This window comes from Haliaeetus albicilla, chromosome 8 (genome assembly GCF_947461875.1).
Source record: "Haliaeetus albicilla chromosome 8, bHalAlb1.1, whole genome shotgun sequence".
In the NCBI taxonomy this organism is placed as follows: domain Eukaryota; kingdom Metazoa; phylum Chordata; class Aves; order Accipitriformes; family Accipitridae; genus Haliaeetus; species Haliaeetus albicilla.
The window spans coordinates 28,312,498-28,329,618 of NC_091490.1; the positions used below are offsets into that span (position 1 = coordinate 28,312,498).

The 17,121-nt window shown below is 37.2% G+C and overlaps 1 long non-coding RNA gene across 1 annotated transcript; it reads right to left on the bottom strand.

Annotated features, from left to right (window-relative positions):
• Positions 1-1,025: 1,025 nt before the first annotated feature.
• LOC138686296 (uncharacterized) lies at positions 1,026-6,908 on the bottom strand. The gene is made up of 3 exons (XR_011325632.1): positions 6,812-6,908; positions 4,254-4,283; positions 1,026-2,773 (listed from the first exon to the last, which is right to left on the bottom strand). It is a non-coding gene; the product is annotated as an uncharacterized lncRNA (long non-coding RNA).
• Positions 6,909-17,121: the final 10,213 nt, after the last annotated feature.

Below are 17,121 nucleotides of genomic sequence, written 5' to 3' on the forward strand. Positions count from 1 at the left end.
CACATTGCTTTGCCATGGCACAAAATGAGATTATAACGATGCACCTGGCTATTTTTCCTAAAGTCTGCAATGTATACTAATTAAAAAATCAGAAGTACGCTATGTGAGATACGCCTGTCTGTAGGAAGTAGTATGACCATGAATTCTAGCAGAGTGAAACAATATGTTGTAAACAGCACTTTTTTCTTTTTCTTTTTTTTTTCCAGGAAGATTTTACACTACAGTCTTGAAAAAATACATGTATGAATGCATTCTTGTCACTACAGCCTTCCAGTCTACAATCAATTGCAACCCACTCTTTTGTGCAGTTATAGTGGGGTCTAACAAACCTCAAGAATAATTGATCAGTTTCCTTATGACCATGACACAGCTGGACCTAATAAATTATTTAGGTTCAGGCATTTATTGAATTTTGAGTATGTGTAGTCAAATCCTGAAAGAGTTTGAGTACCTGCAAGCACTAATTCAACTTAATCAGTCCTGTTAGCCTCATAATTGCTTCTTACTGCGGGGCTTTTTTTGCATTACTGGATACACCTCACAGCAGGTGCTTCCCAGCAAAAATAAGTATTCATCATTTTATATTTGATATAAAACAATTTTTTTACTAGGATGAATTTCTGCTCTTAAAAGGTAGTCTTAAGGAACAGAACATTTTTCAGACTTTTAATTGAATAATACAGTGTCTCTTTTTCCACTTTGATAATACTTCAGAGAAACCCTGAAGTGAGAATTTTTCATACCAGAGTTGTTGAAGCAAGTGTGAGGAAGTGCTAGAACTTTCATTAAGTTATAACACTGACATCTCAAAGGAGCTGAGAAGTGAGACACACACACACACACCGCAACACTAGTTCTACAAAACAAAGAAATTCTGAAAGCAGAGAAACAATAACTTCTTAAAATCAGAATGACTCATACCCCATCATCAAAACTACCCTTGATATACTTTATTGTTTAACTGAATAAGGGAACTCTGGAAATCATTAACAATACAATATCACTACCACACATTACTTCCATGTATCTTGCAGGATCAAGACCACAATTGTTAGGTGTATCCTTTAATTCCCATAGTAGAATGTCATCATTTAAACGCTGAAATTCAGTATTGTTCGAATTCTAAATGTCCCTTATTTAATATATGCATGGAAAATAGTGAGTACGTAGTAGATACAAATTAGCATAATATGAATTGATATTAATAAACTGTGTCTATCATTTTATTCAAAAGCACATTTAAATTAATTAAATGTATACCATTTGTTTTAAAGTTTAGATTTACATAGAAAAATATCAGATGGTAATAGCTCTTTCATTTATTTAAAAAGCAAACAAACTATATGCCATGCTTTTCTTCTGGGAATTCTAACTTACACTAACAAAGGAAAAGGAGTTGCTGACTCTGTTCACTGGAATTATTTTACAGGCAGTTATCTTCTAAGATTAGGAATGCTGAGAAATAATTTGTTCAAATTGGTTGTTCTGGTGAAAATCCCATCTACTTCTTTGCTCATTTCAGGAATGGGTGAAAGTTTTTCAACAGCAACCTTACAGTCAAAGGGATGTTCACCTGAAACAATGGTTGGAATTAATCTTCTATAACTTTAGCATGCAAAAGTCAAGCATTCAATTTAAGCTACCTTTTTCTAGGATGCTTCTATAATAAGCAGGCAGACTGCCGGTCACCTTCATGCTGCAACTATGCTTATTCTGTGATTGGAAAACCTAAGACTTCTCCACCAACTGCAGAGGAAGCCTAAGTGAGGAGCTCAGGTCTAACACCTAACCTTTAGATAACTAAAGATTGAGACAAAACTCAACCAAAGAGACGAGGAATTGATCATCTCCTGCTGGCCACAGGCACAACTTTTGCCAGCCACTGGTGGGCAATGCCTGGGAACCTAACACATACGTAAATTGCTTATGGTTTTATGCAGTTGTTTGGCATATGGTTAGGATCGGTTAAACTTTGTTTACCTTCAAATAACACCCCTATAACTAACCTGTTAATTGCTGAGTCATTGCGAAGGTGTGGAGAACCTTCCAGAAGGACAGCTGGAGAGAGGCAAGAGGTGGCAACAAGCAATCATTAGGCACCACAGGAATGCCAGCCAATCAGAATCAAGTATTCCCTGGCCACTCCTACCCCTGGGGCCACCGGGGGTGCCTGAGGGCTAAGAGCACTGAGGGGAGGGCTGGGCCTTGGCCCATGGACCCGCACCCTGACCGTGCACTGCCCAGCCAGCACCGTCTGATTACCTAGCTGGCTTTCCTTCTGGAACCTGCCACCTCCTCTGTTGCAGGACAGAGAGGTCATGTTAAAAACTGTTATCTGACGTGCCTGGCTTCTCTCCTGCACTGCGCTTCTCTCCAGCAGGGCAGATATGTTACTGTTCAGTGAGTATGTGTGTAACTAGAAGTGTTTTGGTATCCATGCTCATTTAGTCTCCACCCTGTCCGTTTGGTCCCAAACCAAACCACAACATATGTTTTCCCTTTAGTGTTCTTACAATAAAATAAGTAATACCTGATATGTGAAAAATAGCTGGCCATTGGTTAACTTTCTTAACAAAAATTAGGTAATCATTGCTGTTTGAAGAGTTTTGAACTAACATCAGGATGTACTAAGGCAATCCTAGTTAACAGGTAGATTTCTATTTAGTGCCAAACTCAGGCCTTCTCACAGCCTACTCATTCCCCCCCTTGCAGATGACCATCCATTTCAGAACTTGAAGACAGTTGGGATGACACTGACTGCCATTGTCCATACCTGTGGCCCAAAAGAAGGGGAGATGTGCTTCAGAAGACAGGCTAAAGACCAACAGATACATTTCCTGCCAAAGAAGTGATCTTCACTCACAAACCATACTCTACTACTACGAACCCAAATTTCTAGACATGAATGGCTAACACAGTAATATTCTGGACAGTCTTCACAGGTATTTTGAGCCATTTGTCTGATTACGTCTCTGTGGTACTAATAACTCTTCAGAATTATGCATATGAGGCACATATGATAGGAACAAGTACTAGTTAATACTTAGGATGCAAAACATCACTCCAAATAAAGACGACCCCAGGACTACTGATAATTCATTTGAGTATTTGTCAATGGGATAGATACCATATAATAGAAAGGAAGGAAGTTTCATATTCTGTAGGCAATAAATCCCCATGTAAATGAAAATAAAGTTCCTTTACCTGAAAATGCTCTTTGCATTAATTTGGCTGTCCTCCAGCACCACCTTGGATCACATATATCAATTTAAGCTGATAATTAGTCCTACTAAAATCAATCCTTTTCCAAGAACTTCACATTACAGCAGAAAATTAAAAGTGCCACATACTAAACATTTTAAAACAATCCTTTGGAACGGAAGTTTTCCTAAAGATCTAGTGATTATGTAGAAAGATTTTGGTAAAAAATATAGCAGCTGTCTAGCCAAAGTCTAGGTACCACTGGAGTGAAAAATCCCAAGACAGATTGGCTGCTATTATTTACTGCTGAATCCCAAAGCCCCATGATATACCTAATAAGAGCTAGGTTACTTTGACTGTGTGCTACCATGTCCACAGTTAGGTAGAAATATGGTACTCTGCAGTTCTGAGTACATTCTGCTCTCTCTGCTGGATGTCTGAATCAGCCTGCACAACCAGAAATTTACCTGAAAAATCTTTTCATAAAATTTCTCACCTACACTTTTCAACTTCTTCCTCATTTTTCCCTTTCCCTGTCTTAGTAGTCCAAATTTGGCCACTTTTTCTACATCAAGGGTTCTGCTTCCCCTTCCCAGCCATGTGTGTTTGCATTTGCTATATCAAATGCTTTGCTTGAATTTACCATTCTAAATATTTGATCTACATCTGGCTTTTTCCATGACTATGAAAAACAAACACTGTAAAAATTAACACACATATGGGGTACTTATAATCTCCCCTAAACAAAGTTTACAAAGGTAGTATAAAAAATAAAATTACATTAGCAAAATACTACTTTGTATCTCTGAATAAAAGCCATCAATATTTATCCCTGACTTTATTTCTTTATGATTCAATAACTGCTTGTCTATAGATAATAACATTTGCACTGGTCATTGTGTCACCTTTCATCAGCACATTTTCTAATTAATCAGTATACCAGTTAACCTTCTCAAAGCACCCTGGGTATATAAACAGTGCCCAACTCTCCAGTCAGAGGAAAGCTTCTGGTAGCATAATCTGACATCACCATAGCTGGTATGTCCACCAACCTGGAAGCAAAGACAATATCCACTTCAGCTCTGCTGGTAGAAAAGCAAGAAAAGCTATTAGCTGGCATAAGATTAAAACAGTATTTTAAAAAGTGGGGAGATTAACCCATAATGTCTCTCACACACAAAACCACAATTTACTGTTTCTGCAATCGTTCTGTTCTGTTAATAATGTTCTGTATTCTGCACAGTATTTTCAGTTGTACTGGTAGTGTTCTGAAACTGGTATTTTTCATCCAGCTTGCTTTCTAAATATTCCAGCATGAATCTGTTTGTCCCAGATGGATTTACTAAAATAAATAAGAATGTAAATTATTTATAGATCTACTATTTTTCTACTAACTTGCTCCATTTATCCTTTATACAACTTTAATACTGGAATACAAAATCTTAACAAGTGCCTCTGCAAGCAATTAACCTGAGTTGATACCATTCTATGTATTTTGTGCTAAATTCATAGCATGTTACATATAAAGGAAATATGGTAAAAGACTGTGCAAGCAAATCATCCTATGCCAGAACTTTGTCCATATGTGCTTGCTAGAATGTTTGCTACTTCCAGTATCACTATTTCAGTCTCTGCGGGGAGGGAGATGCTGACCTAAATGGAATTTGTGCCACTTAATTCCAAATTTGTCAAAATGTTAAACAGATAAATCTTCAACAAAAGGAAAACTGACAAGGATTTCTGCTTAATCCATGAAACCTAACAGAGCACTTATGAATTACATACTATTGCATGTCAATGATAACTCCTATACTGACTCAGAGAGCCATAACTAAAAATAAATTTCATTGCAGTTACCCTGGGCTGATGGAGAATCAAATGTTCCTCATTTCTTCCAACTATTTGAATATTTCTGTGTAGAAAACCATCATATACTCAAGAAGTGAGATGTCTAATGTTCTTGCATAAGCAATTCCTGAAATCTAAAGTTCGGCTTTCATGCACACAGGCTCTCAGAGAGAAAAGTACCTAAGCACGTGCTTTAGTGTACACTATGAAGCAGATCACTGGTTTCATGGGAAACAAAAGAAAGTTCAGACTCTTTTTTTAAACTGAATTCAGAGAGCCTGCCACTTTCAAGTCCCTGGAAAGATTCCTGTGTATGAAGCTGGTAATGGCCAGTGGATGCTTTAGTGCCTTGTAAACATCTGATACTAATACCAGGGGCATAGATACTTTATATTCTCCTTAGTTGGCAAGTGTTTCCTTCCTCTGTTTATAACTGCAGTGCACCTATACATCTCATACCATAACCAAGTGCTAAAGCTGGGTATGACACTTGCTACGTGTACCACAGCTGCTGTCTCAAAGAAAAATAGACAGAATAATTCAACAGTAGAGGCTATTTTTGTCTGTGTGCTGTAGTGACTGGCCCAGCTAAAAAAGCAGGTATCAATGATGAGATGCTATTCATGGAACACTTACCACAGACATAACATACTTACCCTGCTATACAAATATTAACTAAAAAGTCATTATAAAACTCCACCTGATGACTGAATCATGTGTGAGCAATCAACCTATGCTACTATAGAGAGCAAAAGGTGAACTGTCTGCTTGCTAGTCATAACTGAAGGAACTGAAAGGTCAGTAGTCATCAGTTGGCCTCTGCAAGCAATCATTAATCCCATTAGACCTTCAGATCAAAGATAATTTAGTACTGATGGCTAAGAGATTCCCTTAATCAAACTAATTCAAGAGCAACGTATCTAAAAGCACGTTTTCCTAGAACTTGGTACTACTTTATTCCAAGTGGAACTGTAGCCTATTAACTTCTAGTTAACCTAGCTCCCAATTTCCAGTGACCTGAACAAAATCAAGCACTCAAAAGTTGGTCTGTTTTTTCTGCACTATTACTAGGGCCAGAAAGGCATTTTTCTTTTTGTATTTCACTTGTAAACAACTTTTACTTTACACATAGACTGTCATGGCTACTGCTCCCATGACTGAAGAAAGTGGAAGTCTTCGTATGCTAGCGGAAATCATATTCTTAGTTCAGAATTACACTGGGGTAGACTGAGCAAGATAAAATTTCTTGGGGGAAATGCAGTTGACAGCTCCTGACTTCACTTCTTACCACACTGCACTGTGATCTGATACCAGAAAGGAAGGAATGCAATAATTCATAATTGACTCCATCACTTCAGGTTACTATGTTAGCTCCATTTCATCGTCAGCAATGGTAAAGTTATATGCAATTAATAATCAAAGAATACCAGCAAATCCTTCATTAATTGCCCTGAGTAACATGCTGAACATCAGTTTTCATGTAACAGTCCAGTGTTAAATCTGATTACACATGGACATAATTCCTAAATCTAGGAGGAAAAGAGTTTACCCTCACACATTTAAAACAAAAATAAAAACACCCCACACAATTCTGTCTGATATTTTAAAACTTATTTTTGAAATCTGAGTAGCTTTGGCCAATTTGGAGTCTGAGAATTTAACCCAGATTTATATTTGATTTCAGTGCCAGTTTGGGCTAGATTGCAACTTTTTAATTTAAACATACAAACAAGGTAGAAAATTGTGCGGTCACCTTCCTTACCTGCTTTTTCCATTTCTTCCTCCAACCCTCTTTCATTCTTAGGCAGAGACAAATGCATATAGACATGAAAGGACTCACTGGTTACAAAGGTACCTGTTTCACCAAGTGCACACAGTTTAGATCTCATAGAACACAGGTGAACATACGTAGTTAGGAAAACACTAATATTTAATACACAACATATCTTGGAGATGTAATATGGCAACCGTCTATTCTGGAGATCTGACAAGACAACATTTCTGGGAAGAGAAAATTAAAAGAATCTACTTAGCATTAGGATTTACTCTCGTATACAACCCAGATCTATTTATCCTAGAAAAACTCTCAGTGGTAACTGTGGTGATGAAAGATGGCTGCTGAGGGGTGTGATGATAGCCAAAAAGCTAATGCTACAAAAACATCATTCTTCTTGCATACATAAAGTGATTTGGCAGCTCTCGAAAGAATATCTATCCAACTGCCAAAGACACATAACACAAGACAATCTCACGATTAATGTGCTCAAGTCTGTGTCCATTCACTATTGTTCACACAGAGAAATATTGTCTTTAATAATCCTAAATCATGTGATGAGCCTAACTTACATCAAAGAACCTCTTATTTCCTATATGTTAACAAAATCTGAGAAAGCGAAGATGGAAAATTATTCTTCTCTAGAGGTTAAGTTGGGAAAAAGTACTGATTCCTTTGCACCCTCTCTACAAAAGGTAAATTCTATTGGCTTTAGACAACAATGTGAAATATTGCTGTAGGAGTTTGTGTAGTTGTTAAAAATACGTTCAAGGTATCCTCTCTGGACTCTTCTAGATTCCTGTCACTAGCATCTCAGTTCAAAATTCTCCTCACTGAACCTTTAGTATGCTCTAAGAAATGCAAAAATGTTACTCATAACAATATCTGTCTTGAGAAAAGTTCTCTTACACCCCAAGCGTTCAGCAAAATCTTGGGTGAAGTACAAAAAACAGTACTCATAACAAGAAAGTATTACAAAGAAACAAACAAAAGCCCAACTGACAGAATAAGCAAGCAGATGGATGGAAAAGTAACGAAGAAAGGCAATGCTATAGTTGAGAAGAATTGCACGTAAGTAGAGATGCATAAACTTATTCCTAATCTGGACACTATTTATCCCTTTCTCATGTACACCAACAAGTTTATTAGTTTTTTGTTGTTTTTTTTTAATAGCCCTACTGCACGAGGCACAGCCCACAGCTGGGCAAAGACATGTAAACTTGAAAACTTCGTAGCCATGCCCTCAAGCAAATGAACTGTCCATGGACCTGTAATTGGGACCAGCTACATAGTAAAGAGCTAAATGCCTCTTCACTTTTGAAGCTTGATTTATGCAAGCAGCTTCTACTCCACTCTTCAATGATTCATACAGCAGTCATACAGCACTCCCAACGAACTGCATTACAATAGCTTTAACTCCTTCCCTTAGGCAAATACTATGTAATCTGGTAGAATTTAGTATTTCCTCATATTTTGTTGCACCTCTTTTTTTCATTCCCAGACAGTTCTGACCATGTTATCTGGCTTGATTCCTCAAGAAGAACACACAACAATAGGACATCTTTCTGAAGCACAGCATGGAATGATCACTCCAACAGCTTGCCAGGGGAAACTAGACTTTAGGCTCCAAGCAGCTTTTCCGTCCTGCCCAGAACATCAGTCACAACTCAGGAGTCTGGATATCATTGACTAATGGTCACTATTCTCCCCTGGCAACTATTTTGGACCAATCTGCATTGTACAGTCACTTTCTGCAACAGCAACTTGCAGTTAACTACTTTCCCTTTGTGCCAAAGTTCGCATACCTCTTGTGCATACACATTACTTTTTATAACATCGGTGCTGCTGCTGACTTGTACCAACATCTCCTGCTGCCAATACCATTCTCAACAATTCTTCTCTCTCATAAAACATTGGTTGGAATTTCTTGTATTATCTCTCAGTAAGTCATATCTTGGCCATGTACATAGCTCTTACGCACTTTTCAGGTATATGTTAAATGCAACTTAACGTATTTCTGCTTTCCCATTAATTACTTCCAATTAATCTTCATATTCCTGCTTTACTGGTGCTCAAAACAGAATTTATTATTCCAGGTTCAGTTTTGCTGTGCTACACAGAAGGGGACTGTGACCACACTGGTCTGTAAGTTTTATTTCCATTCCTTACTCGTATACTTGAAAAAGTCAGTAAAACATTTCTTTTGAACACAACTGGTATAACTTCTGCACATGTGATTGATTGATTGATTAGGTGGCAAACCATCAGTCATTGACCTCCTTGTACACTGGCACTGAAGAACATCTCAAAAGGCTTACACTTGCTTTCATTTATTAACTTCCTAAGTTTATAGGAAGGCTTTCTGTTTGATTGGTTGTTAATAAGAGTGCTGAATTGCTACCATCAAAAAAAAACCTATTACAAAAATCAGACTTCACTCCAACATATTAAATGGAAAGGTACAGTTTGTATTCACTGGACACAGAAATATAAGTAATAGTTTGAAGATAAATACAAACCATGTCACTGTATGAGCAACACAGTTTCCCTCCTCACACTGATGAGAAGCCTGAGCTACACAGTAAAGGCTAGAGTAGCCCAAAATAAGCACAACTGGGATTAGAAAGTGCCTCAGTGAATTTAACCTAAAAAATGAATTAATCTAATTATGAACAGTAGTTTTTCTGATTTAATTTTTGCCTGGTTTAGAGCAGACTCCATTACACTTAGACCATTTGTATTTATATGGCTGGATTTTCCAGTGGGATTTATGTTGCAGCCACCAGTACAAAATAAATCAAGACTGTATGAAGCAAGAGAGAAACACTTAAGATAGCATTGTAGTAGTTAAATGAACCATCTGCAAATCACAGAGCAGCTTACTCAATGTCCCACAGCATGGAATATGGGAGGAGATCATTAAGAGTGCTAAGCTTTTACATCAAGCAATATAAAAGGTGTTTATACATTCTAACAGCTGTTGCATAAGCACTTCTGAAGGATAGCCTACAGGTTTCCTCCTGAATATTAAAGAAAATTTCATAATGAATTGAATCATGTTAATAACCTAAAGAACTTAATTGAACATGTGGTGCATTGAATTGTGTACTAGAGGTGACTTAACAGACTTGGGCTCTTGTCTCCATTCTGCTGATGAGTCACATAAAGAAAAGCATAGTTTTTGTCTGTCATGGTTTAACCCCAGCCAGCAACTAAGCACCACACAGCTGCTTGCTCACTCCCCACCAGTGTGATGGGGGAGAGAATCAGAAGAGCAAAAGTGCGAAAACTCATGGGTTGAGACAAGACAGTTTAATAGGTAAAGCGAAAGCCACATGCACAAGCAAAGCAAAACGAGGAATTCATTCGCTACTTCCCATCGGCAGGCAGGTGTTCAGCCATCTCCAGGAAAAGCAGGGCTCCATCATACATAACAGTTACTTGGGAAGACAAACGCCATCACTCTGAACGTCCCCCACTTCCTTCTTCTTCCCCCAGCTGTATACACTGAGCATGACATCACATGGTCTGGAATATCCCTTTGGTCAGTTGGGGTCAGCTGTCCTGGCTGTGTCCCCTCCCAACTTCTTGTGCACCCCCAGCCTGCTCACTGGTGGGGTGGGGTGAGAAGCAGAAAAGGCCCTGGCTTTGTGTAAACACTGCTCAGCAATAACTAAAACATCTCTGTATTATCAACACTGTTTCCAGCACAAATCCAAAACATAGCCCCATACTAGCTACTGTGAAGAAAATTAACTCCATCCCTGCCAAAACCAGCACATTCTCACATACAAAGTGAGAAAATGACAATACTTATGTGCTTTCTCATCTAGTAATGAGAAGTGCAATATAAAAACTAAGCACAATGCTATTTATAAACTGACACCTTAACAGAGAAGATCCAATAAGGTTATTGAAAAACACAGTAATTTTGACATTTTGTGTCTAAAGCTCATTTACCAACATTAAACCTTACTTTAATGATAACTCAGAATATTATGACAAGCTAACTTTCAGTTACCTAACACTTTCTTAAGCTCCTTATTTATGATATCTTTGTTAAAACTGTAGTAGCTACTTGAGCTAAAAGCAGTATCATTAGACCTCTGGGATTTGCATTATATTATACAGACCATTAACTTGATTTTAACTTCTTTTACTCTTTCAGCCACAGATTTGCCCCTTTCCTGCAGAGTGGTGCCACTAACCAACATCACTGCCATAAATTCATCCTTCTCTTTTTAATTTACCACATTTGTGTTAGGAACATTTTGTCTTCAGTATTCCAGCTGAAACAGCCTCTGGCTTAGTACCACATATACAGAAAATGTGAAACTGCCTTCTGAGGAAGATTAAATATTAGACATTTTTTCTGAAAATTAATAAATAAGTTTGAACCCATTATGATGCACTCCTACAATGATTACTAAACAAGTATGAAGCATAATTCATTTAGATAAAGCAAGTTCATGGGAACCAAACTCATCCTCAGTATAAATCCAGTCAAAGTCCATGGAGTTACACCAGGAATTCAGCTTTTGACCTATGTTTCCTAAATGCATGAAAATACAATAAACACTTTCTTATGAATAAGGCATTTAGTCATTAGAAATCTAGGTGACACTTCCAGGCATGACTGTCAGTTTGACTCAGTAATTCCCTGCATCAGTATTACTACCAAGCTAACTTGGAGCATAAAACTCCTTTCAGAACCAATTGTCAGCTCACTTTTAGGACACTGAGATTAATTACAGACTCTGACATCAATTTGTAGATCTTTAAACTGGTCAGTGATTTGCTACAGCAAATGCCTCTGGCTGCAGAGTGTAAAAACAAAACACCTCTCACAACACGCATCTGACTCAAAATTTTCCCAATATAATTGCAATTCTTTTTATGGTGAGGATATGAACTATGATTCATATGATCTCCCACAATCCTTTCCTCATAACACATTGTTTGAACAAGCACAAATGCATTGTAGGTTGTCACTGCTGATTCTCTAGGGAACAATCTATTTCGACTGCATGATGCTAAACATCTGCCATAGACTTTTGAATTTTGAGAATACCACATTTGTAATAGCCTTTCTAACATATATGAGAAATATATAGCCATAAGTAAAAGCTATTGAAATGCTTCTATTTTCACCTTCCTCATGAATACTTCTGCTGGGGGCACATTAGAGGTTCACTATATGTATACATATATTATGCATGTTTTGTAATTCAAGTTATTACATGATTTTTCATTTTCTGTGCACAGACAAGGATTTCAAGGATCTGACAAGGATCTCATTCTGAGGAACTCTCAACTCTCTGACCAAATTAGGAGATGAAGGAAAGGAAAGCAGGACTTTGCAGGACAAGATCTGGCATTCCCACGAATTTTTCAGATGCTACTTCATCATTCTAAATATTATTCACTACCTAAATCATAATAACATTAATGGACTCTTTCACCATAAACTTCCACAAGTAAGATCTTCCCTGTGGATTCTTCTGGGTTTGTGAAAGTATAACATTCCCTGTTGTCATGTAAGGAGAGTTATTACTACCGATGTGATGAGGCAAAGCATGTGCAAGGATGCCTACAAGTTTACAGAAACTCTCTTCTATGATGATTGGGGTTTTTTTGCAAGGCCCATAGCATCTAATGACTCTGCAAGGTGTGAGAAGTTTGGTTTAAAAGACCACAGGCTGTATTTTGAAAGGATTTGTAATTAAGCCTTGAAAGCATACATTGGCAGGAAAGAGGCCTCTAGTGACTAACTATCCCAATCTGTGCGCAGAGGCACACGTGAACAGGGTGCTTCATCTCCAAGATATTAAAAAAAAGATCAGTTAGAGAACAACAAGCTTCTTTAGGCAAGGCATGAACTACCAATAGCAGTTAGGCTGAGGATATCAGGATGTCTGTATTCTTAACTTGCAACTCTTCCCTTGTGAACTAGCTGCTTAATTCTAGTTTTAAGCTCAGGAAGGACTATTTCTGGAACAGCAGCTTTATTATGAAAGACCTGTAAAACTTTTGCAATCAAATTATACTGAAATGTAAAGGTAGCTGAATACTGTTAGTTTCCATTGCAAATTTTAGCCTAAATAGATAAAAGATTTTAAAACAAACAAACAAACAAACTCCTTCGCTGTGAAATTTTCATGAGACAGAGTTGTATGGTTCCCACAAAATATAACTTCTTTTAATTTAGTCCATGGGAATAAAACTTCGTATGCATTTGATACAATAGATGTATCAATGCATGTCATTAGATTACCTGCACAACAAAACTGCCTGTGAAATTTCCAATGAACAGAATGTAAAGCAGATACAAAATAATGCCTCTCTATTAAAGGCAGGATTTAAACCTACCCTTTCTCTTCAGAAATACACCATGATTAATTCCTGCCATAATGCTATTGCTTCTGTTACTGGTTGGAAAAATCTACTTGGTTTAACAAGATTTTTTTTTTTATTGCAGTACCTTTCATTTTATTCTAAGTATGTATTACTCTGTGTACTTGGAAAAATCTTCTAATTTTTTCTTAAGTTCATTGAATTAAGATGAGAAAACTACCACTGAGCTGCTCTTCCTTCCAAAATACTGTTCTCTACAGAGTTGAAAGCCTACTGATGTGATGCTGTCATTTTCGATATGTGTGACTTCTTGCCTCCAACCCCCATGCTGAGGTCTCGTGTTCCTTTTTTCCCCAGGGTCATGTCGTACACAGAGTTCCCACTGTGGCTTTGCTCTGCTGGGTCAAGGGAAACATGAGATGACAATTTTTACCCTTTCCTATTAATGGTTAAATTTGGAGAAGGAAAAACAAGAGGTGTTTGTGGATTTCATCTTCAAGATTGATTTTATAAATCAGGATAAAATGTAAAGACAGACCCTCCTCAGGGCTTTTGACCTCCTGTACCTTTAAGAGAGGGGTAGCGGGATGGCATCTAATTTCATTTCTCTCTGAAAATGAGGACTTTACTAAGTCTTAATAACTTCCCAATCTTTTTCTTATTTGAAAGCCATATTGAGTATCTTATTACACAATATAATAACAAGAACTGAAAAGAAAACATTCCACAGAGACTACAGCACATATGGCTTGAATACTGGTTGCCTTGACATTCTTCCTGTCTCCTCAAACTTTTAAGTAATATGTTCTTATAAGATAGTCAAATCTCACTCAGCTCCTTTTATACTTTGATATTCTGAGAGTCTTACACATTGAAGCTGTAAGTATGAGGTAAATCTGATTTGATCTGGGTGCCAGTATTATACCTGTGATGTTCTAAAGCTCTTCTCCATTATAAAGCTAGATATTGAAAAATGAATTAGTGCTAATTAAATAGATTCATCTCATTTTACCATTTGTTTTAGCATGAAAATTCACATTTTATAATGGATTTTCACATAGCATCCTTTCCTTTCAGAAGTGCTAAGGACTTGCATTTGAAGTCAGTGGAAGTTATGAATGCTCCATGCATCTGAAAAGCAATCCCTTGATTTTACGAGCATATTCAGCACCATCCATTAGAAAATTAAGTAAATACATCATCACATTACTGTTCTTCTTGCACTTTGAGGCCTGATAATGCCCTGTGTCAGGGGTTAAGATTTCTTCCTACCATTATGACTAGAATTTTAATATTACTGTAGCATTCAAGGGTCCTGATCTTGCATAAACACAGAAAGACATATTCTTATTTTGTGTAAAAAAATATATGAACAAACTCCTAGCACTGCTATAAAAATCTCAGCCAATACTTTCTCTGCTGTCACCTTCAGCAGCAGCATCCAGGGTGATTATCACTCAAGTAAAAAGGTTGTCACAGCAATAGCAGGTCCAGCCTAGAGTAGGGCATGACATATTAAACTAGCAAGTTAAACACAGTCCAAATAAAGAGGTTTTCTCATATTCAGGAATGCCAAATCAGGCTATCAGTGTGATAAAGTATATTAAAGCCCCACAAATTCCATTTGCTATAAGACTTCATGCATTTTGTCGTTTGGAGTATCTTGTGTCATTAATGTTCTAACCAGCACTTTGTCTGTCAGAGTGTCTGCCTGGTAAATGGTGACAGCTATTCAGTGTGGATCTAGAGATGCAAGTTCCAGCATAATCATAGTAACAGGATTTCTAAAGACGGCATGCACGTGCAAAAGTTTTGATGAACTGTCCATCCTGGAGGGGAAATATGGCCTTTATCTAATGAGCCTGATAAAGAAGCTCAGAAAACAGTTGCATCTCTTCCAATGTAACCAGCATGATCTGCAGGTAGTTGCAATGATTTATACATTGAATTGGGAAATTAAATCAAGATGAGCTTTCCAGCTCTTCCTTCGGCTTCCTGAGTAGCAATTCACAGAGGTCAAACCGTACCTGCAGGGCACTTAGTAAACAGCCCTCTTAAAACTGCCTCTGCAGTGGAACAAACCCAGAAACAAATATGGAAGAGAATCCATGCAAAGATGGCACTTTTTTCCCTATTGCTTTGCTTTAGGTGAAACCCCTGACTTCTATGAGCTTGAAGAGGCTAAAAGTTTGCACCAAGTCTGGTCTCTCAGGAACAAAACAGAAATAAGAGTAAAAATAGGAGGAAAGTAAAGTTAAAAGGTCATTCACTTTTTTTTTTCTTTTTGGCTATGAACACAAAGGGTTTTTCTATCTCAACCTATTACGTCCATAAACTACTATGTTATCTTTTTTCTAATTTGTTCCAGCAGGAAAAAAGGAAAAAAAGTCATTCAATAATTCTCTCTGAGTTGTTTCTAGTATTCTAACAAGTTTCACTTGTCTGTGAGAAATATAATTAATAATAATACCCTACATTTATCTAAGTCCCTTCAGCTTTTGACACGTCCTTCTTTGGAAAGTTTACAACCTGTAATTCCAAGGTACCAAATGTATCAGAAATAGACATATGACAACTTCCCAGAAAAGTGGAACATTTATATATTTATGTAGCTATATTTAATACTTATATATTAGTAATAAACATATCTATTACTAATTATGCATATGATGCTTAAATATGTACAAGGCCTCCAAAGAAGCTGTACTTGATTCATACCCTTTGACAGACGGATAGAAAGACACCTGTTTGTACCAGGAATAAAAACAGGAACATGATTTTATAGAACTCTAGAAGTGACATATGTATCATCACACAACTAGATTTATCTGGCTTTCCTTGCACTTTCACTACATAAAATTTTACATATCTTGCTGTCAAAGTCATTGCTGGACTGGTTTTCTGTCATTCATTCCTGCTATCAGATTAAGAAACAGTTTTGATTGTCTAAATTCTTCAGCTAAATACCTGTTAATTCTTAGATCAGCAGTTGCTGTTAAACTTTCCAAAAAAATGGCTAATCATTCCAAATAGAAACACACTGCAAGACATGAAAGTCTTTTCTTCATACAAAAGGGATTTAATCAAGTTGTGTAGTTGTGCTCACAGGCCTAAGCAAATTCTTGGTACTGAAATATTACATAAATATACATTATGCTTTAGAAACTGAAAAATTCTAAATTTAAAGACAAAGTCATCATTTAATTTATTTCTGAATATTACTCCCAAAAACATCTTGGAGCTCAATGGAGCTTAACTTTGGAATGCAAACAGGAAATTGAAGTTGAAACTAAGAACCCGAAAGATAATGTTGGTAGGATTTTGAAATATATGCATATGCATACACAGCCCTTGCAATATGCCCTAGTAGGTCTTGTTAATTCTACCTACAATATAGGAATGCTGCCGGATTCCATACTGACATAATGTTTTGCATAGTTACAATTAATTGCTATTAAGTTATCCTTTCTAATATTCCTGTTGGTTTGGAGACAGTCCTATCCTACAGACTGATGATCCTTGTTTACTCATACCTCTGTCATTTTTCATCTGGATTACAGAAGTTCAACAAACCAAAATAAGGCACAAATAACCCTTAGGAAATTCTATCCAGGAAAACTGTCATCCTCCTCCTCTGTTGGGCAGGCTGCACAATCACACCAGACCTATCCTGAATCTTTTTATATACTCTACACAAGATTCTCATAGAACATAGATTCAACTTCAAAGCCTAGTCATGTCTTCAGATTATTCAACAGCCTGGACCAAATGCATCAATTAATCAGCTGCTTGTGGCTGAAGGCTGTGATAGACCTATCTAATCCTCAGCCACCATAAACAAAGCAGGAGACCAAACTTTCTCAGGAGTCACATTAAAGCTGTGGGACCAGCTGCTGCAAAGCCATGTATGATATGCATGATTAGAAAGCTGCTCCCCACGAATT